The 25,962-nt window shown below is 45.4% G+C and overlaps 1 long non-coding RNA gene and 1 pseudogene across 1 annotated transcript in view; one reads left to right on the top strand and one right to left on the bottom strand.

Moving 5' to 3' along the window:
* LOC116669058 overlaps positions 1-6,973 on the bottom strand; it is a 15,837-nt gene extending 8,864 nt beyond the window's left edge. The window contains exon 1 of the long non-coding RNA XR_004326435.1: positions 6,934-6,973. This is a non-coding gene — a long non-coding RNA (uncharacterized LOC116669058). The remainder of the gene's footprint in view (positions 1-6,933) is intronic.
* On the top strand, positions 6,370-25,962 carry LOC106728719 (annotated as a pseudogene).

The following is a 25,962-nucleotide window of genomic DNA, read 5'->3' as shown; positions in this document are numbered from 1 at the left end:
GGGCTCTTTCTCAGCTTCACTGGGATGTATTCCCAAATCTGTACCCTCAGCTCTAACCCCTTTCCAGGGTTTCAGACGAGCATCTCCCCTGTCAGCTGTACGTGACCACCAAAATATAGTCCAGTGTATTTCCACCAACTCTACTGACCAACCAAAGGGAGCCTCCTTTAACCAGCCTGCTTGTCTCCTCCTTCTGCCTGCCCACGTTGTGGCTGTCTCCTTGGGGTTCAGCTTGATGCCTTGGAGTCACTGTCCACTCCTTCCTTCACCCTTCTCTACACCAAGTGACCAAGCCCCACAGAAATCTTCTGAAATGTCTCCCACAGCAATTTCTTACGTTCCATTCTCACTGCTCCGCTCAGACTTTGAATTTTCACCCCTCCCCCAACTTGCATTCACCTCCTACTTGGTCTTTCTTCCTCTGTGTTTGTTCTCTCCAAGCTGTCTTACCTCCAACCACCATATTAATCTTCCTAAAGGAGGGTGGCTTTAATTGAGTGGCCTACCTGTTCAATCATCTTCAGCAAGCTCCACATGACTTACCAAATTGAGTTTTGACATTTAAGGTCCAATTTAATATGACCTGTCTAACAACCTCCTCAGTCTTATTTCTCATTTTCCTGCCACACACATCCTGGAGGTGGAATAGTTTGGCTCCAGAGTCAGGTCCCAGCCTAGCAGTGCTTTGGCCTTGGATAAACCATCTGAACCTCTGCTTCCCCATCCATATAATGGGAGTATTAACAGCACCTCCCTCATGAGTTGTTGGGAGGATAGAATGAGATAAAGCACATAAAGCGTAATACCAGGCATAGAGTAGGTTCTTAATAAATGTCAGCTGCTGTTACTGTCACAATATCAGTGCCATCAAAGTGAACCTCTTGGTTTCCCCATGCAAGTTTTTTTTTTAATTGTTTTATTTATTTTGGGGGGAGGTAATTAAGTTTGCATATTTAGTTTTGGAGGGGGTACTGGGAATTGAGCCCAGGACCTCGTGCATGCTAAGCATGCGCTCTGCCTCTTGAGCTACACCCTCCCCCTCCCCATGCAAGTTTTAGAATTTATTTCCCATCCCCCTACTTTTGCTATTACTATGTCTTCTGCCTACAGCTTTTCCCCCATGCCTTCTGAAATCCTGTTCTCCAAGGCCCGGCTCAGACGCTGTTTCTCTGAAATTTTCCTCAACCACCAGCCAAAGGAGCTCTCTCCTTGCCCCTCTCAATATTCGAGCTCCTTGCTTTCAACACTTCTAAGGCATTTACGCTGCCTTCTGGTGAGCTGTGTGAATGCTTTGTCTTCCTACAAATTAAGGTGGGACTATGTCTTCTTCATATGTAATACCCTCTACATAGCCCAGCACAGGGTGTGACACAGCTGAAACTCGGGAAACTTTCATCAAAAGATTAAATGGAGGGGGTGAGGGGACAGCTCAAGTGGTAGAGTGCACGCCTAGCACGCACGTGGTCCTGGGTTCAGTCCCCAGTACCTCCACCAAAAAAATAGTAAATAGATAAAACTAGTTACTCCCCCTCAAAAAAATTAGAAATTAAAAAAAATTAAATTAAAAAAAGTTAAAAAAAAGATTAAATGGATGACATTTCCTGTCTCAACAATAAAGTTGCATCTTGATACCTGTCTATGAAACAAATATTCATTAAGCATACTATTAATCTTATTAATATATCTAATTAAGTCTGTTATTAATGACTATGGTTCTTGTCCTCTCAAAACTTACAGCCTAGTTCAGAAGATTATGCTTTCAGAAAACTGAGAACAAGTCGGGACAACATTTAACAATGTATTTAATCAACTATAATCAAATTTCATAATGTATAATCCAGACAGACAGTTTCCTGGGTGGTCAAGTGAGGGAGGGGGTTGGGAAGAGTTAGAAGGTGAGGAGGGGAGAAGCAAAGGCAGAACTCTTCCCTTGAAGGGTGAGTTCACTGAAAGGCAGGCCATTAAGGTCGGGAGAGAAGAGGAGAATTATTATATCTGCTTTCATGGGGGATAAACTAATTGGAATGTGCTCCCTACTGAGTCTCTGCACTGGAGTATCAGTTGATGGCAATGGATGCCAGCTACACGGTTCACATATAGTAATTATCATCATTATGAACACCAGGGATTAACACTGACCTGTCAGAAGACCGTGTGAGTAATGGGCGTTTCCCAAACCTGAAGCAACTGCAATTCCTGGCGAATCAGCTTTGAGTTGAGAAGTTTCTGCGCTTTATGCTTTTTCTATTTTGGGCCTCTAAATTGCTATTCAGATTAATACGGTCATGCATACTTCACCTAAGAGAAGAAGGTTTGCAGGGAGGTCAGCCTGCCCTTTCTGCCACATGTGCGCAGCCATGAGTGAGGCACGAGCCAATTGTGAGTTAGGAGATTAAGAAATCCTAGAAAGAAAACGACTGCCCCAAAAGATCGCCCCTAAAAAAGCCAGTTCACATGCCTGAAATGGCACTATTATATAGTATGCAGAGGTACCAATTTTTTTCTTACAAATGTAAGTATTCCTGAAGAAGGCTACACTGAGTCTCTCATCTTTTGGTTTGAATGGGATTAGCAGTCACCTGAGGGGAGAGAAGGCATAGAAAGAGGACAGGTCCCTGTCAGGAAAAGTGGGGGACAAAATAACTGGTCTTTTCTAAAGGGAAAAGCCTCCTGTCCCCGGACTGCAGCGCCAGGACCAATTCCTCCGCTTCTGCGGGCACCTGTCGTGTGCGGGAAGTCAGCGCGGCGGAGCCCGCAGCAGCCCAGCCCTGAGACCTGCGGGGTGGCTCACCGGTCCCCCGGAGGGAGGGCTCGTGCGAGGACCCCTGGCGGGGCGCGCATCCCCGGTAGCGGCGGATGTATTTATGTAAGGGCTTAAGGAATGCGAAGGGCCGGCCCTGGCGTGCAATCTGGCTGCGAAGGGACTGATAACCCCCCAGGATATTGTTCGGAGCCCTGTCCCTGCCCCTACCCTGCGGAGCTCGCCAAGGCCTCTGCGCAGGCGGGGCAAAGGATGCTGCGGGTCCGCCCCACTGCGGGTCTCCTCGGGCCACGAGGCCTGCTCATGGGGAATTCCAAGTTCGGCTAGACTGGAGGGGTTTAAATGAATGCCGTGCTTTCTCCGAAGTCGGAGTTCGTGGGTCTTATTTCTGTGTCTAACCCCAGTTCTCATGTTCTGTTTCCAATTTGCAGCCACACGGACTCTCCAGCTGGCGATCGACACGCGTGCTGCCACCTCCAGGTGAAAAGGGGACACTGAGCGCACGGTAGCTGGACCGGCCGGTGACTGGAAGGAGGGTTCCAGGACAGGCTGAAGTGTGTTCCAGATTACTGGAACTATTGGAATTACTGACGTTTAAATATATTAATTCCTAAGAGCACAACAGTTGATGAAAGACTTGATCTAGGCTCCACACATCCTCTGGCGGTTTCCCTTTGGTTTGTTTCTGCATTTTGTGGATTTGGAAGGGGATTGATGGTGGAGAATACAGCTCAAGTGGAAGAGCGCATGCTTACAACACACGAGGTCCTGGGTTCAATCCCTAGTACTTCCCCTATAAATAAACAAACAAACAAACAAATGTAATTACCTCCCCTCAAAAAAAAAAAAAAAAAAAAGGAAGGGGATTGATGCTATATATTTGCACAGATGCAGTTCAGTGCTTTAAAACAGGTATTCACCACCAATGCGTGGAAGTGATCCTCTGTGACGTCACTGTGATTTCCATCGCAGCCGACTCTCCCCCACCTATATTGCTGAGAGTGGCCCCGAGGACACACCAGTGGTCATCATCTGGGTCACTCACACAGGGGGTCACCTCTTTGCCCTGTATTCTTTCCCATGGCGACTCCTTCATGAGGCATTGCAATACCATAATTTAGAAAGTGAATGATTATTTTTAAAATAATTTTAGAATAGTTCCTAATATTAGAGTGATGGCTAAGGATACTGACTCTGAGGTCAGGCTGCTTAGTTTTAATCCTGACTCAAACTTTTTAACTTTGTGGCCTTGAGGTTACTTATTCTGTGCCTTACCATCCTTGCTGACTAAATGGAAATGATAATACAGTCCTCATTGGATTGTTGTGCATTTTAAGTGAGATAACGCACGTGAGTGCGTACAGAGTAGTCTACGAAGAAAGAGGATGTGATCTGAGCTTAAAGAACCCGTGTGTGTGTTCAGGCCTTGACACTTGCTAATTTGGGGGATATGGCATGAGTTATTTCACTTCTCTGTGCCTTGGGTTTATCGTCTATAAAACAGAGATGATAAGAGCATCTATCTCACAGATTATTTATGAGAATTAAATGAAATATATCTACTAGGCTTAGATACAGTAAGTACTCAAATGTTAGTCTTTTAAACCTGAACTAGACTTTGCTATATTCAGCATTCTGTTGTTTGGAAGATTCTGGTCTTTAAACTCCCAGGCAAACAATTTCTTCTGTTTGTTCATCATTTTACAGCTGTCTTGAGTACAATTGTATGTAATCCTTCCATTGCCTTGGGAGATAGATGTCCGTATCCCCATTTTACAGATGAATAAACTAAAGCTCGGAGCGGTTTAGTGATTTGCCTGATGTCATCCAGCAAGTGGACAAAAATGCATGCCCCCCCCCCAAAAATGCACACCCAGCCCTTCTCTCCCCAAGACCAGGGCTCTTTTTACTATATCAAGGCTGCCTTGTGATTCTCTTAATTGTGACGAGTACACATTTTCTTTTACAACCCTTCGCCAGATTTCTATACCGTGACTACAATTTTTTATGTTATATCAACTTCCTAAAACCAGCCTGCCAAATTTCAAGGAAACTGCACTTAGAGCCTTTTCTTCTTCATAACAAAACTTTTCTTCATGACTTCTTAATGGATTGGCCTATTCAGTGTTGCTCTGAGTGGAGGATGGACAGAGACAGCAGATTGAGCCACTGGGGGCGGCGGCATCTCAAGAACCACCATTGCGTTAAGCCTGAGCTCCACACTCCCCCTTCTGAAATGACACCCCCCCCCCAGAGTTGAAATTACTTATTTCTTCCTCTTTCTTCCCTGACCGTGAGCTCTGTGAAGCTCAAGACTGCATCTAACATGTCAGTTCTCTCAAAGTTCTTTCAATTTCCTTTCCGTGGAAGAGAAAGTCATAGAAGAAAGACTTTTCACTGAAAGGAGTCAGGAAACAAGATGACATTTCTTTAGACCCTTGATAACGGGGCCATCCCAAACTATAGGGAAAGAAATTAAGGATAGATTCGATAATTTGGGGCTAAATATATCATTGAAGCGCTCTCTTTCCTGATTAGTAATAATAACAACTATTGCTTATCAAATGACAACTATGAGCAGGCACGAAACTCAGCATGTTACACACATGAGCTCCTTTCACGTTCTGCAGTGACCCTAACATCCTATGCACTTTATTCATCCTCAACTTCCTGATAGAGAAGCAGGCTGACAGACTAACTTAGAGCACAGAGATGGGGTGAGTGAGTGCACACTTCCCAGCCCAACCATCTTGATTCTTTCTCTTTGATTTATTTTCCACCCCCATCAGCCAGGGTTTATACCAGAGTCATCTTCTTTGGCTCCTTCCCTGACTGTGCCTGGCACTGCTGGCCCTGAGTTCCTGGCACCAGGGCGAGGGGGCCTATCCAGTGTCAGAGATCAGCAAAGCCCTTCAGGTGACAGACGGCCACTTGCCTTCCCAGTGAACTGCACCCCCACCTCCAGCGAGTGGCTTCAATGACATCTGGCAGCCAAGACCTTGTCTGTCCCTCAGCCAGTCCTTGCCCAGCTCACAGGGAGCAGCTGTCCCTTGAGTGCTCACCAAACATTTCTGTTTGGTTCATGCAGTCCTGAGCCTCCCTGTTCTGTTCCCTTGTCCTTATTTGTCCCCACCCATCAGAACCCCCCAGCACCAGATCCTTTTTATGACTGATGGCACAGCCAGTTTGTGTCTGGGATTTGATTTCCAAATACTCAACAGTTCCAGTAATTTAAGCTGTAACTGCACAGGTGGCCCCAGACCATTCATGGCTTCTGTTCCCAATATATTTTTTTTTTTAACTTTTCAAAGGTTGTTTAGAATTCCAAGCTCATGGAAGACACGTAGGAAGCCAAACAGCTCTACACCGATGTGGCACTTGAGGAGAAGCAACGACAACTAAAGAAGGAGGGAAAGTAGGTGGAGATTCTGAAAGGATTTTCTGAGCAACTTGAGAGGCTACAGAACAATAATTCCCAACTCCCAGCAGCAGAGGGACACCGCGAGACCTTGTTAAAAGGCAAAGGTGCTGATTTCTCAGGTCTGGTACACAGCCCAGAAGTTAGAGGCAACAGGAACACTTCCACTGCGGGAGGTCCAAGGGTAACACTCAGAGACAGGCTGACTGGGGGACCAAGGACTTTTGAGAGAGGGAGCCTGCATCCCCAGGGAGGAGGCCTTGGAGCAAGGAGACAGAGAAGGGTTTCCTGAGGTAAGTATCCAGGAGGGAGGACAAGCAGGAAGGAGGAGACAGGGGATGTGCTATGGATGAGAAGGAGGTTCAGAGACCCCCCAGAAGCCACTTCCTGAAGGGACCTAAAAGTTAAGTTCTGTATACAACTCATAAATCCTACCTCTCCAGCGACAGTTCGGCATCCTCTCTCAAACACATGCAGTGCAGGAAATGCAACAGTGGTTCCTCCCACTTTTAATCCTTCTTGGAATTATTTTTATTCTATTGAACCAAAATCTATCTATTTGAGGGGAGGGTATAGCTCAAGTGGCAGAGCACATGCTTAGCATGCACAAAGTCCTGGGTTCAATCCCCAGTACCTCCTCTTTATTTTTTTTAAATAAATAAACCTAGTTACCTCCCCCTGCAAACAAACAAACAAACAAACAAACAAATAAATAAATTTCAGTCCTAATTTTCCATTTGATTCTCTTTCATACCTTCTGTTTCCTTGCTGAGACAGTCTGTTTTTCATTAGTCTTAAGCACGTTTCTAACTGCTCATGGAAGCACTTTTATAACAGCTTCTCTAAAATCTGTGTCACCTCAGCGTTGGCATCTGCTGATTGTCACGTCTCATTCAAGTTGAAATCTCCCTAGTCTCTTGACATGCTGAGTGATTTTCCATTATGTCCTGGGCATTTGGGGATTTATAAGGCTCTAGATCTTATTTAAATTTTGTGTTTTAGCAGGCCACTTCTGACAGCGTGCCATCAGGGAAAGAGGGTCGCTGCCTCACTGCTGACGGGCGGGGTGCCAGTCCATGCTCCACACTTGGCCTCCACGGACATCCCAGTGCGGGAGGGGCATCTTGTCACCGTCGGGGCTGGGGGTGATGAGGGTTCCAGCTCCCCACGTAGCCTTCACAGACACCATGGGGTTCACTATGGGGGACACCAACCCTGCAGGGAAGGGATGGGGTTCCTCACTGCAGTCAGATGGGGGTAAAAGTTTAGGTTCTCTTGGCCTGTGCAGACAGGGATGGGGCTACGGTTTTTTTTACATGGGTCATCTTTTTCTGTTTATTTATGTACCTGGTAATTTTGGGTTGGATACTAGACATCGTAAGTTTTATCTTGTTAATTGTTAGATATTTTTGTGTTCTTATAAATATTTGTAAGCTCAGTTCTGGGATACATTTACTTGGGGCAGTTTGATCCTCTCAGGCTGTGCCATTTGGGACGGTCCTGGGAAGTGCTGGGTGTAAGGCTGCTTATTCCCCACGACTGAAGCAAGTCTAAGAACAAGGACATTCCCTTACGTAGCCACGATATAGTTTTTTCAGTCAGAAAACTTAACATTGATAACAAACTGTTATAAAAAATATAGTCAGGATTCAAATTTGGTTCAAATCGTTTGTAACAACTTTTTTTCCAGTCGGGTCATGAATTGCATTTCTTTTTTTCAAAGACATATTTCAAAATATAACCCAAAAGAATCTCTAGTTGGTCAAATGCCAGGTCCTGGAGAAGGTGAGATGCCATGTTTGCCCTGCGAGGCTGAGCCTAGGATTCTGCCCCCACAGTCCGGCCCCATCCCTTGTTTGTTCAGTTTTCTCCCCAGTCTCTACCTCTGCCCTCTGCTTCTCTCCTTTTTCTCCTGTCTCGTGCTTCCAGTGTCATGAGGGCTTCCCGGTGGTAGAAGAGAGGGAGTGACACACCGGGGACCGTGCCTGGTCACTGCCTTCTAGGAACCTCTCCCTGGTACCTGCAGACAGGATGTCTTCCTCCTCATTTGGCTCTTTGATGAGTGCAAAGTGGAAACCCTCAAAGTGCTCAATGGGGCATAAAGGCTAACTGAAAGGAAATGAAGAGATTTCAAGCAAATAGACAAACCCAGGAGTGAAAATCAATGAGATTAAAGTTGCCCTGTTAGAAAATAAATGAGGTGCAAAGGGATCAACCATGAAATATGAGTCAGCAGACCTCATCCAGGAAATCCCAGACCAGTACTGCTCAGGCCGGGGGCCTCCCCATGTCTCCACCAGTCTCCCCATCTGCTACCACCTGCCCCTCCCTGCCAGTGCACCCACATGCTTTGGCCTTCTGGAAATGCCCCAGTTGCTGATTACTGAAATCTGACATCAAGACCACACCAGCTCTCCCTCCTTGTTTACGGCAGCCAGAAGGGGTCCCCTCTGCATCTCCACAGTTCTCTGTTCTGTCACTCTGGTGCCACTGATCTGGGTCTTCCTATACCCAAAGTTTTGGGGTATTTGGATTCTAAGCCCCTCCCAGAATGCAAGCTCCTGTGACGTCATGAAAATTTTTAAATATTTGCTTTGGAATCAAGCCTGTTTCAAATCCCCAAAAATGTATGCCCCTGGGCTAGTTTCTAATCTTCTCTGAACCTCAGTTTCCTTATCTGTACACTGAGACCATAATATCTCATGCAATTATGATGAAAATTAAATGAAATAAATTATGCAAAGGCCTCAGTCCAGTGCCTTGCATGTTTAAAATTTTCAACAAATGTAAGTTCTCTTCCTCACTTTTGAATCCCCAAAGCCTAAAATATGTTGCCAGTAATTTTTATGCAGATTACTGGCTTACAATCACATGACTAATCCACGCTCATTCAGCAAGTATAGAAAACATAGAAGAATCAGAAAATAGAAAGAAGCAAAAAGGAAACAGAAAATCTATAATTTTCAAACCCAAAGATACTAGTGCACAAATTGATACACATCTTTTGAAGTTTTAGAAAGATGTAGTCACTATAACACTGTACACAGTGCTTTCTAATCTGCTTTTTAATATGGTAATGAGACAAACATCTTTCATTGTCCACGAATAGATTTATACAACGTTATCCATAATGACTATAGAGTGACACTGTATAAGGATTTCTCAACTTAGCCAGTCCCCTACTCATGATCGTTTGCATTTTGTTCACTAAGCCATTGCTGGGATGAACATGCTTGTAAATCTTTGCTCTCATTTCAATTAAATTCCTAAGAGTGGAATTGCTAAAATGAGGAGTATGGGGAAAAGTTAATACTTCTGGCACACATTGCCACATTACTCTCCCGAACGATCATGTCAATTTCTATTTCTCACCTACTCAAGGTATATAGTCATTCTTTTCTGGTCTTTGCTAAAGAGAAAATGGTACCTAATTGCTATATTACTTTCCTTAAAAAAAAAAAAATCTCTTGTGGTTAAATGTGGAACTGAATGAATGTACTTCTCCTTTCATTCTGACCATCAAAGCAAAGTCATCTACACATTTTGCCAGCGTTGCTCGGCCAGGATGAGTGGTTATGAAGAGAAAATGGTCATAATTTGGACAAAGCTAATTTAAGAACCAAAATGATAGAGGAACAAGGACATCTGCAGTGTTGGGAGGAAATGGAGAGAACTGGGGCAAAGCGGGGACCTCAAGGGGCTGGGTTTGGAGAAGGAGTAAGGTTGGGATGGAACAAACCCAGTGACCATTGTAAAGTCAATTACGGCTCTGCTCGTTGGGAGCATTGCTGGAGTTGCCACATTGGTGGATGGGTTAGTTTTTATTCTCTTACATCAGCTCATTGTATAATATTTCTCCTTAATAATCATTTTTCCTCATTCTTAATGGGAATAATAATAATAATAATAAATGTAACTAACATTTGCTGAGCATTTTCCACAGGCCAGGTGTTATACTCTACTTGCATTATCTAATTTGACCCTTACAATGTTCCCATGAAGTTTGTGCTATCAAGGTACCCATTTTCCAGATGAGGAAACTGAGTCTCAGAGAGATGGAGGGTCTTGCTCAAGGGCACAGAGCTGTAATCAAGGGAGCGAGGATGACAACTCAGGCCTGCCTTTCTTCCAAGCCTAAGTTTTAAACCACAACATTTCTCAAGGGCCGCTCAGCAGATGAATTGTACTAGATACCAGTTCAAGGTGAAGGGCAAACAGCCATGAAAAAATAAAGGTTAAAAGACTCCCAATGGCAATTCTACATGAAGAATGGGGAATTCTCTCTCCCTCCATCCTCAGTCCACTCTGATGGCTCATCTAAGGCCCCGGTTTTCCAAGCGTTTGATTTGGTCTTCCCCCCGACTACTTCATTAAAGCCCGCCTCACCAAGCAGGGGAGAATTTAATGCATTTGACTCCTTGGAGATTTGATGCTCCTTTAGGCCTAGAGAACCGATCTCTCTCCTGACTCACACATCCTTCCCCCTTTCTCCCCTGGCAAGCCAATCTAAAATGGGTACCAGGAACTCACGCTTGTCGAGCCTCATTTTGCACCCGCCTACCACCCCAAGGCTTGTATCTGTGCTTGCTGGGGCCCCCCTAACACAAACCCGTAAGTGGGACCTGGCCACAGCTACAGTGGACAGGTGCGGGCTCGGAGACTTAGGAGAGAGATGCAGAAGGACCCTTCCGCTGGCGGCTTCTGATGATTAACCCAGGGCAGCCCTGGCCCCCTTCGATTTTCATGCTGCAAAGATTTGGACTCACTTCAAGACAGAGAGGTTTGAGTCCCACTGAGTTCAAAGCCTGGCCTTGACCTGAAAGCTGTCTTCTCCCTCCGGCCCATTCTGACCAGCCGAGTGGGAGGTCCACTGAAGCCACTCTGATGGTTTTCTTGTCCTGTTACAATGTCTTCTCATCACAGCGTCTTCCTGGAAAAGGCCAAGATTAGCACTTTATTTCAGCCCATTGCAACACAAGCTGCTTCCCAGCAGCTAATGTGAGGGTTGAGGGAGTGAAAGAAAAACTTGCTTCTCTATTTCCCAGCTAAATCCACTTCCTTCATGAGGTTTTCCCGACCACTCTTGCCAGCAAGTCCTTGGGCTGCATCCCTCCTGCTCTTCAGCTGTTCTGACCTCCTAGAACACTGCTTGTCTTCTTTAGCCATTTACATAATGCCTTGCTAGTTTCATCACCCATTGACATGTGAACGCTGCCTCGTCTCCTTAACCAGATTGTGCACATCTGGAGGGACAGAGCTCTATTTTAAGATATTTCTGTATCTTCCCCCAGCTCAGAATATGATGGTATGTGCCTTCCCTGATCACCCCATTTAAACTCCAAACAAATCACCCCTCCATTCCAATCTGGAATATAACTTACTTATTTTATTTAATATCCACACCCCATTGGAAGAAGTTTAGCCCCAGAAAGACAGGGGTTTAAAAAAAAATTTTTTTTATTGAAGTACAGTCAATTACAATGTGTCAGTTTCTGGTGTACAGCACAATGTCCCAGTCATGCATGTATATACATAAATTCATTTTCATATTTTTGTATATATATATTTTGTTGTTGTTGTTGAAGTACAGTCAGTTTACAATGTTGTGTCAATTTCTGGTGCACAGCACAATGCTTCAGTCATACATGAACATACTTTTTTTTCATTTTCATATTCTTTTTCACCATAAGTTACTGCAAGATATTGAATATAGTTCCCTGTGCTGTACAGCATGAACTTGTTATTTATCTTTTCTATATGTATCAGTTAGTATCTGCAAATCTCTAACTCCCAATTTATCCCCTCCCACCCACTTCCCACACTGGTAACCACAAGTTTGTTCTCTATGTCTGAGTGTTTGTTTCTGCTTTGCAAATAGGATTCCACATATAAGTGATATCATACGATATTTTTCTTTCTCTTTCTGGCTTATTTTACTTAGAATGACGATCTCCAGGTCCATCTGTGTTGCTGCAAATGGCATTATTTTAGTCTTTTTTAAGGCTGAGTATTCCATTGTATAAATACACCACCACTTCTTTATCCAGTCATCTGTTGATGGACATTTAGGTGGCTTCCATGTCTTGGTTATTGTAAATAGTGCTGCTGTGAACATTGGAGTGCATGTATCTTCGAATTAGGGTTCCCTCCAGATATATGGCCAGTGGGACTACTGGATCATATTGTAAGTTTATTTTTAGCTTTTTGAGGAATCTCCATACTGTTTTCCATAGTGACTGCACCAAACTACATTTCCACCAACAGTATAGGAGGGTTCCCTTTTCTCCACAGCCTCTCCAGTATTTATCATTTGTGGACTTTTGAATGATGGCCATTCTGACTGGTGTAGGGTGATATCTCATTATAGTGTTGATTTGCATTTCTCTGATAATTAGTGATATTGAGCATTTTTTCATGTGTCTATAGCCCATTTGTATGTCTTCATTGAAGAATTGCTTGTTTAAGTCTTCTGCCCATTTTTGGATTGGGTTGTTTGCTTTTTTTTATTATTATTATTAAGTTATATGAGCTGTTTGTATATTCTGGAAATTAAGCCTTTGTCAGTTGGATCATTTGCAAATATTTTCTCCCATTCTGTAGGTTGTCGTTTTGTTTTGCTCATGGTTTCCTTTGCTGTGCAAAAATGTTTTAAGTTTAATTAGGTCCCATTTGTTTATTTTTGCTCTTATTTCTTTTGCCTGGGTAGACTGCCCTAGGAGAACATTGCTAAGATTGGTGTCAGAGAATGTTTTGCCTATGTTTTCTTCTAGGCGATTTAAGATGTCTTATCTCATATGTAAGTCTTTGAGCCATTTTGAGTTTATTTGTGTGTATGGTGTGGGGGAGTGTTCTAATTTCACTGATTTCTGTGCCTGCTGTCCAGTTTTCTCAACACCACTTGCTGAAAAGACTGTCTTTTCTCCATTGTATATTCTTGCCAGAAAGGGATTTTCACCTGCTTTGTTCAACTGATTTTTCACCCACATTTAAAACAGTGCCTGACACAGAGTGAACATTCAGTAAATATGTGTTGAACTAACAGATGAATCAAAGGATGGATAACGTGGAAGACTATGAAGTAAAGCAGCCGTCAGCATAAACGGCAGGATGATCTTTTTCATTTTCAGCTTTTCAGTGAGCATTTTATGTGTTGTTCTTTATGAATTTCAGGAGAATTTCTTTAGGCTCTCAAATAAATTTCATTTCTTTCTAGCTCAGGAAATCCTATGATAAAGAATAACCACCAGTACTTAATTGAGTTGCCACTATGCACCCATAACTATATATTTTCCTTTAATTAACACTCCTGTCCCCTAGGTTGATATTGTCAAAATGAACCATCTTACAGATGAGGATCTGAATCTTCTGGAAGGTAAAAAACTTGCCTGGTCCCCAGCTAGGAAGTGGTGAGGCCAGGACTTGAACCCAGCCCACTGTAGTTCATCACAGCTCAGCTCTCCTGCCTTGACGGAATCCAGGCTTCCAGGATGACCCTTGTGCTTCTTCCGTACGATGTTCAGATCCTGGCCAGCCCGGCACTGCCCAGGCTTTCCCAACACGAGACCGGATCTTGGGGATGCCATGGACAAGCTACAAGCCAGCTACTACCTGGAGAACTAAAGTGGGGCAAGTTTTTGATAGGAAACACAACTGCAATTGTGCAAGGACTGAAATGGTTAACCCTAGAGATTGCCTCTGGGACTCCCTGTTCCCTGGGCTTCCATGGCTAACCAAGGGCTTGTAAATGGACACATTCTTTTCAGCTATATTAAAACCATTATCCGGGCCTGGGATTCAGTTTGTCTGTTTTCAGTGACTTTGCATATCTCTGATCTGAAGCACAGACACCATATTCATAGGGTGATTTAAATACCTTCTCCTTTCCTTTCTTCTCATATCCTGGGCATAACACACACCTCCCTCACTAACTACTCAGTCAATATGCAGCTGACCCCTGGCCCCCGCTATGAGGATGGAGATTACAGAGAATGAGGGGAGGGGGGCTCAAGGAGCATGGCCAGGGCTCAGAGCTGTTGGCATGAGGTATCTGAAAAGTACCAACTAATGGAGGAGTAAAAAGATTTTTTAGCAACATGGAGAATCCAGCTGAAGTTGGAAATCGTTAATTTGCTCTGGAACCAGGCAGCCCGGTTGTGGAATTTTCTCCAGCTGAACTCCAGCAGAGAAAACAAACAGTAAGGGGACCTCAGGGTTGGGAGATGGCCTGACAGGTGCACAGAGAGAGGAAGTGGCGGGATGTTGATGAGAATGTAGCTGAGACAATTGCCAGTGGGTCCCAGGCTGGAAAAGGGAGGGAGGCGAAGCCAGGAGGAACTCATACCCAGACTGTCCCAGCTCAGATAGGCTGTGGGTGAACCTGCCAGGACCCCAGAGGGATGGAGATGGGGGAGTCCCAGAAAAGGCAAGTCGAGGACAGAGGAAACAAATGCAGCTGACACTCCTGTGCTCAGTAGGGACCGGTAACCTTAACAGCTCCATCTCCTCCCACAAGCAAGACAGCAGGAACCCTACACAGTCCCCTGGGACCATGCCATTCCCTGTGCATCAGGGATTCCCCAGACATCAGGGCTACGCAAAGCTGCAGCTTCCCAGGAACAGCTCAGCCCCTCCAGCCGAATCTCTCCAGTTCCACCTTTTATTTGAATGGCACTGGGGTCTCTCACAGCATCAAAAGCATCGCTGAAGAATTAAATCTCAAGAAAGCAGCAACCAGGAAAGCCTGGATCTCAAGGTCTAGAACCAGGGACTCAGAACCACTCAGACCCTGGCTGTCTCTTCAGAGTCCCTCTCTCCTTTGCTTGGTGAGTTACCTTTACTCTCTCTAAGAAACTTAAGAGCTTGGGCTCTGGAACCTGCTACCTGAGATTCTAATCCTAACTCTGCCCGTCTGTTTCCCCACTGAGTGACCTTAAGCCAGTTGCTTACCTTTTCTGTGCCTCAGTTTCCTCGTGGAGATAATAGCAGTGCATACCTCAGAGGGTTCCTTGCAGAGTGAATAATTTAACACTCTTGGAAGAGTCCCTGTCTCCTCCCCAAGTTCTTTCTCTTCCAAGAGAAGAGTCTGGACACCAAGGATTTAAACAGCAACTCACCATTGAGGTTGAAGGCGATAAACTGGGGTCCCATTCAAGCCAAAAGCGGGATCCACAGAGACCCAATCTTGTGGATGGGCTGGAGGGTCAGCAGGAGCTGCGGTGCCACTCAGAGTCAGGCAGGAGGCATATCGTCTTCTTAGGAGCAGGGCAATCTATTCTGAACCTTGGTAATTACTCTCAGACCCCTACTCTGCCATTGGTTCCCTTGGTCATCAGTAGATGACCACACCTACTTGTCAAAGGGAAACTGGGCATCCTGCTCTCCACTCTCTTCCCCTACATTCAGATTTCTCTGCTTTGAAACCCATCCACGTTGCCTTTCCTCCATCTCTGGGAAAGAAGTGCCCACTCCTGTTCAAGAAGAACCCCTCCTCACGTCTTTTAACGCCCTCACACTCTTCCTCAGGACCGCTCCTCCGTCAGCCATCCTCTCTCTCCATACTCCCCATGCATCTTTCGCCTCTGTCTTTCTCCTGGCCCCTTCCCATAGCACTGAAACAAGCTCAGGTCTCTCCTACTCTAAAGACAAATAGATCTCTCTAGACTCCTCCTTCCTTAAGTCTCCACTTCCCCTCCCAGGATAGCATCTCAAAAAGTCGTCTCCACTCACTGACTCTACTTTCTCCCTTCCCATCCTCAACTTTCTTTTCTCCAGCTCCCACTCTTAGTTCTCCTAAGAAGCTGATGTTTCCACTAACTACCAAAAGCCTGGGCTTCTGCTACACTGGACATCACTACTACCCTTCCTTTAAACTTTCTCCTCCCTGATTTCTATAGTAACACTCTCCCTGCTCATTCCCCTGTCTCTCCAACCAGTCCTTCTCCATGTCCTTCATGTGTTCTTCCCTCTTGGTCTATCCATTTGTTGCCAGTCAATGTAACCGGTGTTCCAGGTTCTTGTCCCATCCCAGAAAGAATTCAGAGACAAGACACGGGGGTTAAGAAAGTAAAGTGAGGACTTATTAAGGGATGGATAGTACACTCTCAAGGGGAGGGTGGGCAGACTCAGGTGAGCAGCTGCCCTGAGTTTCTTTGGCAAGTTGGTTACATAGTGTGTAAAAATTAATGGGCAGAATATTCACTGGGGAGGGAAGGGTCTGGGGTCATAGTCCCTGATTTTCATTCTAACTCCACCTTCCCTAAGGGGGGAGGGATTTTTGTCCTTACTTAGTCTGGATCGGAAGTGTCATGGCGTTGGTGCATGATGGGTACTTCTGATCTGCAAGGCTAATTTGATTGAAATGAGGGCATAATGAACAAAAGGTTACATTTGGACACTGGCGATTCCCACCTTTTCCCACCTTTCTTTGTTGGCCTCCGAAGGTGTGATCACTTATCAGCCCAGAGGTTCCTGCTTCCCTTTCTCCACCCAAGGACCCCTAGCGCTTACATGATGCATGGTTTCCTGCACTGGGCCTGTGCCCCACTTTCTCTGTTCATATCTAGCTATCTGCCTGCTCTAACACCTCCTCAAATAATCCATTCTCTCCTCCCCTCGCAGCCTCCCTGGTGACCTTATCTACTCTCAAAGCTTCAGTCAGCTCCTACACAAGCTAATGATTGCCAAATATATCTCCATTAGCTTAATCCTTTCTCCAGAATGTCAGATTGTCCATCCAGCAGCCACTGCAACACCTTCACTTGGAGGTCCCCTGAAACATTGCAAACTCAGCATGTGGGTTTAGGGGAATAGTTCCTGAAACTACATTATATGGAAAATAGTTGAAGACACTAGAGGTGCCTGAGTCACAGAGGTGACTCAGATGGATTATAGTGGTAAACTGAGCCATAGTGGTCAACCGGGAAAAGAACTGGAGATAATCCACATAGACCCCAAGGGGTCAGGTTCAGACCAATGACTGGGAAAACTGGAGAAGACAGATTTCAGCTAAATCTACAGAAGACCCTTTGGAAGTCAGAGTGACTCAAAGGTACACTTGGCTACCTTAGAAGAGTGTGAGATCTTGGGTACTGAGCACATTCAAGCTCCAGGCTTTAAATTCCTTCCAACTCCAGGAGTCCATAATTCTGGAAGAAAACAAAACTGAGCTTATGAAGATTTGACCAAATGCAGTAAAACCTAGTAATACTGGTGCTGGTGCCAATGGGCATTGACTTGCTTGGCTGGATTCTCTAATCACCTGAAATGGAAATAACAGTAAGGACATTTTAATCAACAGATGACTGGATAAAGAAGTTGTGGTATATTTATACAATGGAATACTATTCAGTGATTTAAAAAAAAAGAATAAAACAATGCAATTTGCAGCAATATGGATGGACCTGGAGATCACCACTGTAAGTGAAGTAAGCTAGAAGGAGAAAGAAAAATACCATGTTATATAACTTATATGTGAAATCTTAAAAAAAAAAAAAAAAAAAGACAAATGAACTTATTTACAAAACAGAAACAGACTTAATGGACATAGAAAACAAACTTACAGTTACCAGTGGGGAAGAGGGTGGGAAGGGATAAATTGGGAGTTCCAGATTTCCAGATACTAACTACTATATATAAAATAGAAAAACCACAAGTTTCTACTGTACAGCACAGGGAACTATATTCAATATCTTATAGTAACCTATAATAAAAAAGAATATGAAAACAAATATATGTATGTATATATATGACTGAACTATTATGCTGTACACCAGAAATTGACACACCACTGTAAACTGACTAGACTTCAATTTTATTTTTAATCTGCTTTTTTAAAAGGGGTTATGGTAATGAGGGAGCAGAAGCTGGACAGGGAGTGTGCTGTGTCTGGGGGCCTACACGAGAGGTGGGGAGAGTGGCCAGGCTGCAGGCTGACGGAGCAGGGTGCAGCGTGCGGTGGGGTGGGGCTCTAAGAACACAAGGCACCAGCTCCAGGGATGGGTCTGGGCCCAGCTACGGAGGAGGTGGCTCCACTGTCCCATCTGGCTAAGGGCCCAATGCTGGTGTAGACAGTGTTGGTATAACCCACCGAGATGCTCAGAGAGCCCAGCCCCACAATTTTCTTGGGGTTTGTTTGTTTGTGTGTTTGTTAAAAATCATTTTTGCCTGGAAACTTTAAATGTTTAAATTTTTAAAATACTAATTTTATCCTTCGTCCAAACACAGCTCTTTTCATCTCTCCATGTTGACTTCCAGGCCCTGATCATAAGAACTTACTTTTTCCAGAAGAGGATAGCTGTGTATGTAAATTTCTGCTGTTTTTGTTGAACATTACTCTGTAAGCCTGTGGCCTCAGTGTCTTCAGAATGATCATTTTAATGACTAAATTACGCCCCATTGCATAGATACACTATGATTTAGTTAAGCACTTCCCTATTATGGGGGAGCTCCTTGTACTTTGGGATTCCCCATCCTTAGAAATTTTTCCTCAGGATAAATTCACAGGAGGGGGAAACTAGGTTAAAGGACATGATTATGTTTGACAGTTTTTCACTAAATTTTTTTCTTTCTTTCTTGATTTTTACCTATCTCCAGCCATGGAGCTGACTAAATAATCAGGCAGATGATCTGTTTATGTTTGTTGCCAATATTTAAAGTTGAGGTATTGTTTCCTATACATTTGAATAAGCTTTTATTTATTTTTTGTTGTTGCTGAGTTTTGTTTTTTTTTTTTTCTTTTTTGTTGGGGAGGCAATTAGATTTATTTATTTAATGGAGGTACTGGGGATTGAAGCCAGGACTCTGCATGCTAGGCATGCACTCTACCACTGAGCTACACCCTCCGCCCTTGAATATTAAACCAGGGTTTAAGTTACTGTAACCATTATTTTTATTTTAAAAGTAATGCTTGTTCATTGTAAAACTTTGAATTGTCTTTTATACATTTTTATATAATCCATCATATTGACCCATATCATTTCATTGTATTCTAATTTACTTAAATTCCTTTTGAAATTATCCACAGTTATCTCTCCGTCTTTCTCATTTCTTTCTGTAGCTTCAATTCTTATGAAGTTATTCCTTCACAATAGAAACAAACACTCTAATCTTGCTGGTTTTTCCATGACTTGATTTAGATTTTTAATAAGCTTACAGGTCTGGAATTTACATCGGTGTGTGGTATGAGGGCCCACAAAATGAGCAGAAAGCAGTCTGATTGTATATATTTTGTAACATACACAGTCCCACCCCTGGGAAGTCAGTTTGGCAACATTATCTGGTAGAGCAGTTATTTTTAAGGTTAACCAGTCACCTTCACATTGTTTTGCAAGAAAGGACTTCAATTTGTCCAGGTGTGAGTCTTGCTTTATACTTCGTTATTTCCTACAGCAGTTAGCTTCATGCCTTCCACATGGTAGACGGTGCATAAGCATTTGTTCATTTGACCTGATTCAACATAAAAATAGAGCTAACAGCACAGAGCTGTTATTTAAAAGAATAATCCAGAAGCTGGAGGGTACTGTTTTTAACCATCATGACATATTCCCCACCGGTCAGCCTTTCCCAGTTCATTGCTGGGGGTAGAACGAGATGCTGTCAAAGCTGGGCGCAGGCGAGGTTAACAGGGCATGGCTGTGTAGCAGACACATTTGGCTTCAAATCCTGCCTCTACCTCTCCCCAGCTAGGGGCCTTGAGCAAACTGAGCTCTGGGTTCCTTGTCAATGAAAAAGGCACAAAAGAGCTCCTGGTGTGGTTGAAAGAAGGGTTAGAAATAATACACTCAGAGCACCTAGCACAGTGCTTGGCTCTAGGATGTGCTGAATGTGTAATGATCATCATCTTCCTTGCCTCCGTTGTGTCCTAGAAAATCTAAGTGCTGAGGGATGTGCACAGCTATGGGAAAGCCTGAGTAGCAAGAAGGAACTGTATCAAGGAGGGTGTAGCTCAAGTGGTAGAACGCAAGCATGCATGAGGTCCTGGGGTCAATCCCCAGCATCTCCTCTAAAAATAGACAAACCTAATTACCTCCCCACCCTGCCAAAATTAAAAAAAAAAAAAAATGTGCACAACAAAAATGTATGCAACAACCACTCCCCCCCACACACACAAACACGCAGAGTTCCAACCCCAACTGTCCTTGCGGAGGATATTTTAACATAAGAATAGATCATTACGAAGTTACTTAAATTCTGTTTATCGGAGTCAGAGTTTTTCCGTCTGGTTATCCATCACTAAAAGGCTGGATGCTTCCCAATTCATTCTAACACACAAGTGGTCCATGAAAAGAGCAGGTTTTGCATAGGGCTTGAAGCATGCTGCCTTTTCTGTGACGTTTCCAAGATCAGCAACTTCCCCTTCCCAGGTCGCAAAATCACCAACACGAGATTCACCCCAAGAAACCGAGTCCAGCTCAGCAACAGGACGTCAGCGGGCTAACGGGGAAAACCTGTCCCGTCATCTGAATGGATGCTAGAAAGGTGTTTGACCCGATTCAGCATCCATCCTGATTCTCTTAGAGAAAAATATAAAACCCTGTTATAATCGTTTGAGATATAGAAGACTCCTTTCCTGCTATAAATGTATTAGAAACCAACAAGAAGCATGAAAAACAATGGTGAAATCTTAAAGGCACTGCTATTAAAATCAAGTTCAGGTCAAGAATGAGCTGTTTCTGGGCTTGTTCCAGAAGTTCTAGCCAGTGTGTTGAAATAAGAAAAAGAAGAAAGAAACAAATAAATCATTATCCTCGGATGATATGATGTGAATATCATACAGAGGACTTATTAAAATAAGAAATATCAGGCAACAGAATTTTAAGCAGCTAACAAAGATAATAGTATAGAACTACATGGATTATTGTGGGTAAGGGTCCAAGATAGAGTATTAAGTGGAAGAAATAGGCTTCAAAATAATATGAACTTATTTAAATATATATTTATATACTTATGCTGAATATACATATTGAATATATATTATGTAAAGAAAATGCTGAAAGGAAATTCACCAAAATATATTTAGAGATTGCATCTCTGGTCTGTGGGGTTCCAGGTGATACTTACTTTCTATTTATTTAGAGAAGAACATTTAGGCAGTCACCTCACGTACCACAACCTCACCTAACCTCTCACCCGGCTCCGATCCCCCCAACCCCGGGATGGCAGCGCCCGCCAGCCTTGCCGGCAGGACCACAGGTCACCAGCCCCGCCGTTAGCCTGTGGTACTAGGCCAGCCGAGGCCTGACCCCCGGAGCCGGGACCCACCGTGCAGCCAGCCGCCTGCCTAGGCTGAGGTGCCGCTCCCTGCTCACGCCCGTGGGGAGAACGCTGCTGTCCCTGGCACTGGGGGCTGGAGGGGTGGGCGGGAGCCAGGGCGAGGAAGTTGGGACCAGTGTTGGGAAAAAAGAAAAGGGACTGGGATCATAAGCGCCCCCTCCCTCCGTTTCCCCGCTCCTCCCAGGGTTTTAAGGGGTCGGAGTGAGGTGGGAAGCCCCATAAAAAGACGGGCAGGACCCCTAAGCAGGGCCTCTACTCTCCTGCCAGCACCAACCAGTTCCCTGGCCCAGAGCCTCTATCTCACTTTTTGTCTCTGAAACGGCTGACTTACCCCAAAAATACTATTGGTTCCCTGAGCTAACTTCTGATTGGTTATTTCCTTCACTCCTGATTGGTTATTTCCTTCACTCCTGATTGGTTATTACTCTCACTTCTGATTGGTCCACATCCCTAACTTCTGATTGGTACATTTGTAGTACTTCATTTGCATGGAGCTCTCTCCTGATTGGTTATTTCTCTCACTCCTGATTGGTCCATTCCCCTCACTCCTGATTGGTTATTTCTCTCACTCCTGATTGGTCTATTCCTACAAAGCTTGTTTCTGGTTGGTCAACTTCTGTTATACTTTATTTGCATATGATGTTGCAAAGTGTAAAACTGGGAGCCTATAAAGGCCTGTGTAAACCTGCAGAGTCCAGAGTTCGGAGTGTTAGCTGCTGTGAGTCCGTTGGTGTAATAAGCCTGAGTTTTTTAACTTTTAGAGTGCTGCTTGGTTTTTTATCCAGATCCAGATTGCTGTGACAACTGAGCTGTAACACACTTTTTTGCAACAGAAGCAGAGAGCGGCCATCTGGGAGGTGAGTGAAGGTGGGAGAAAACGGAGACCTTCACGATCGTGTATGACTTGGACACGTCGCGGGGGATGATGGGACAAAGCTAAGCTCTGCTGGCTTCTCTCCCGCGGGAGGAAAGTTAAGTCAGAAGCTTGAGAAGGAGCTCTGGGGAAGCAGCGGGGCTGCCAACCACAACAGCTGGACGGCTGCAAAGAAGGTGGGGATTTCCTGTGCTGTGACCACTGCCCTACCACCTTCCACCTTCAGAGCTGTGATTCTCCACTGGTTGAAGAGATGTTGCCTCCTTGGGAGTGGATGTGTGTTACCGATGCACTGTTTGCAGAAAGAAACGAGAGCAGAAAAAGGAGCTCGGCCATGTGAATGGACTGATGGACAAATCTGGAAAACTGGACTACATGTTCCTGCAGTAACACTGACTCGTTAGACACATCAGCTAACAAAACTGAATTCAAGGCCATTGCCCATGCCCGGATCTTGGAGAGGAGAGCCAGCCGGCCTGGCATGCCCATATCCAACGCCAGTACAGAGACCCCCACCTCTGAGCAGAATGACGTGGATGAGGAACCAGCGGCAGCAGAGCCGGACTATGTGCAGCCCCAGCTAAGGCGGTCCTTTGAGCTGCTGACTACTGCTGCCATGGGGCAGAATCCCACTCAGTTTCAGTTGCCCCGTGAACTGATTTGCACCACTGCACTACCAGGTTCTAGCAAGACAAGAAGAAAGGAGGAATCCACAGGGGAAAATACTAAGACACAGCGTGAGTTAGATCATAATGGGCTCACTCCCCTACCGAAGTCCGCTTCACCTGTAACAGAAGTTGCCGCATGGCCTCTCTCATCCAGTGACTGTTTCCTCCTGTTCCACATGAACTGCCTCGAGCCGCCGCTCGCTGCCATGCCCCTGGGCAGGTGGATGTGTCCAAATGACATCGAACATGTGCTCAACTGGAAGAACTGACGCAGAGCAATCAGTGCCAGGTGTTTGACTGTTTCAAGGACACCATTTCGCAGCACGTTGTAAAAGTGGACTTCCTGAGCCGAATCCACAGGCACTCTGCTAACCGCCGCGTGCTCCAGTCGGTCAAAAGAAGCTTGAAGGTTCCTGATGCTATAAAATTTCAGTACCAGTTTCCACTCCTCATTGCACCCGCCGCCATTCGGGATGGGGAGCTGATCCACAGTGGGATGCCTGAGGAATCACAGACGCACCTTTTGAATTCTAATCACTTAGCCACCAGGCAGAGCAGCAAGACTGGCTCTGTGGTGGTGTTGCGCTCCAGTGCAGCACGTTGAAACATTTACCTGCTAAGCAGATGCCTTCGCATTGGGACTCTGAACAGGCAGAGAACTAATATTGTTATTGACAAGTCAGTCACCAACTCCCTGCAAACCGCTGACAAGGCACCTACACCTTTTCTCTACCGCGGGCCCTACCCCTCGGGTTGGCAGCGGGAACTCCCTGAGCTGCTCTCCACGCCCAACCCTAGAGGACATCAGCTGCTGTTCTTGTGCAGAAAAACTCAAGAAAGCCCCCTGTGGGACTGCCAACGGGGCAGTGAACATAGGGGAAAGCCAACGGCCCCACACCTCTATAGCAGCCCCACTGATTCCACGGACACCCGGCGACTTTCAGGCGCCAACACCCCCCCCCTTCCAGGTTTTTCCCACTGGCAAGGCTGGCCTCGGCCCCTCATGCCACCAGCGGCTGGAGGGCTTCAGAACCACACGGTCGGCATCATTGCCCCAGGTCTCGTCCCCAGAGGAGTTTGGTTCCTGTCCCAAGCCTGCCCCCTTTCGTTCCCAACTCTTGTGCCAGCATTGAGAACACCAGCACTTTGCAAAGAAAGACTGTCCAATCACAGATAGGACCTCTGTTGACAGATTCAAGGCCACTAGGCTCACCCCCAAATGCCACCCGGGTGCTCACTCCCCACCAAGCTGCGGGAGATGGTAACTTGGCTACAGGAGCCAACCAGTGATTCTGCTCACCAGCGCCATCAGCTGGCAAGGTCAGCCCGGCACGTTATCCATAGGAAGCGCTTAAACTGTGCGTGCCCTTTTTCGCAGCCGACACTACTGCCATGGTGGATTTCACCAACTCACTTGGAGTATTTATGGATGTCAGTGGAGAAATCGAGATAAATATGCTGGACTAGAAGCTGATCAAGTTTATGGCCTTGCAGAGAATACATCAGCTTTTTCTCTCCCGGGTCCAAGCTTCACCAGGCAGTGTCGTGGCACATCCACTGTTTCTGGAGGGCACCGCACAGAAGCGCAGAGGAAGGAGGTCCAGGCCCGAGCTGTGTTCTATCCTCTTAGGGTTGGGAGGAGCTGTGAACGTGTGGTATCAAACCCTCTACGTCGTTACAGGAGCTGACGTGGACGTGTGCCTTACAAACTACGTGTCCGGGAAACGCACCTGCATACTCTACGATGAGAGTGCCAAACATTATGAGCTGTTAAACTACAGTGAGCGCGGGACGATGGTGGACAGTGTGCTGTATTCATGTGACTTATCTGAGAAGACCCCACCAACCCCCCCCCCCCAAAGCAGTATTGTTGCCAAAGTGCAGAGTGTCATCAGGCGCTGCCAGCACCAGAAACAGGATGAAGAGCCAAGTGAGGAGGCAGCCATGATGAGCTCTCAGGCCCGGGGCTGCAGCTGGGCCCGTGCAACTGCAAAGCCAGCAGCCCGAGCTTGACTGGGGGCAGTGGGGCTGGCTGGGAAGGCAGGGCCTTGCTGCACCACGGCAGCTACATCAAGCTGGGGTGCCTGCACTTTTGTCTTCAGCATCACTGAGTTTGCAACCACACAGCCCAAAAGGGAGGCTGGCCTGCTGCAGGTTGGGGTCTTGGCTGAGAAGCGCTCTGTCAAGCCCCACCAGGGCCCTGTGCTGCGCTCCAACTCCGTTCCCTCGGACTGGCGGCTACCCCATCACACACCTGTCCACCCAAACCCAAGACTCCTGCAATGCAAAAATGTACACAAACCAAGCCTGGGTTTCTCTATACTCCACCAGAAACCCTTCAGCTACAATCATTGCATGAAGTAAAACCTTTTGACTGTTTTTTAAAAATCCTTTTTCTTTCCTCTGGTTCTAGGGGGCATTTGCACATGTATTTGTACCCAACATCTTACGGGAAAGCGGCAGATCGAGCTGAGGAACAGCGTGGGCAGGGAGGGGAAGGCCAATGGTCTGGACACTTCTTGGACACAAAACCGTTCCCCACCCACCTCCTGCTCCCTCCCCTTTGCCCGCCGTTGTAAAAGAATCAGTAACTTGTTCTAGTTTGTGCAGTAACAATAGTTTTATATTAAAAGAAAAAGGTACAGTTTCCATACAGCAAAATCTATACAGTACCATTGTTTTATTTAATATAAAGGTCGCTGCCCATGGCTCCCCCCCCTCCAGGTGATTCTCCCTTTCTGCTGCGGTTGCACTACAGGGAGCTACTGTGTATTATGGACAAATGAGAACTGAATTTTTTTTTTGGCTGTGCATCTATTTTATTTCAAATAAGGAAAATGTATTTGGATTTTGTGTAAATACATCTAGTGATGACATTTTTTCAATGTTTTTAAAAACTGTACAGTACTACATGTACTACATGTTCTTCAAATTGTCTATTGTAGCAAAAATGTTTTTGTTGTAAACCTGT

Source organism: Camelus ferus, chromosome 15 (assembly GCF_009834535.1).
Source record: "Camelus ferus isolate YT-003-E chromosome 15, BCGSAC_Cfer_1.0, whole genome shotgun sequence".
Classification (NCBI taxonomy): Eukaryota; Metazoa; Chordata; class Mammalia; order Artiodactyla; family Camelidae; genus Camelus; species Camelus ferus.
The sequence above is the reverse complement of the archived record's forward strand: the minus strand, read 5'-3'. Positions and strand labels throughout refer to the sequence as shown.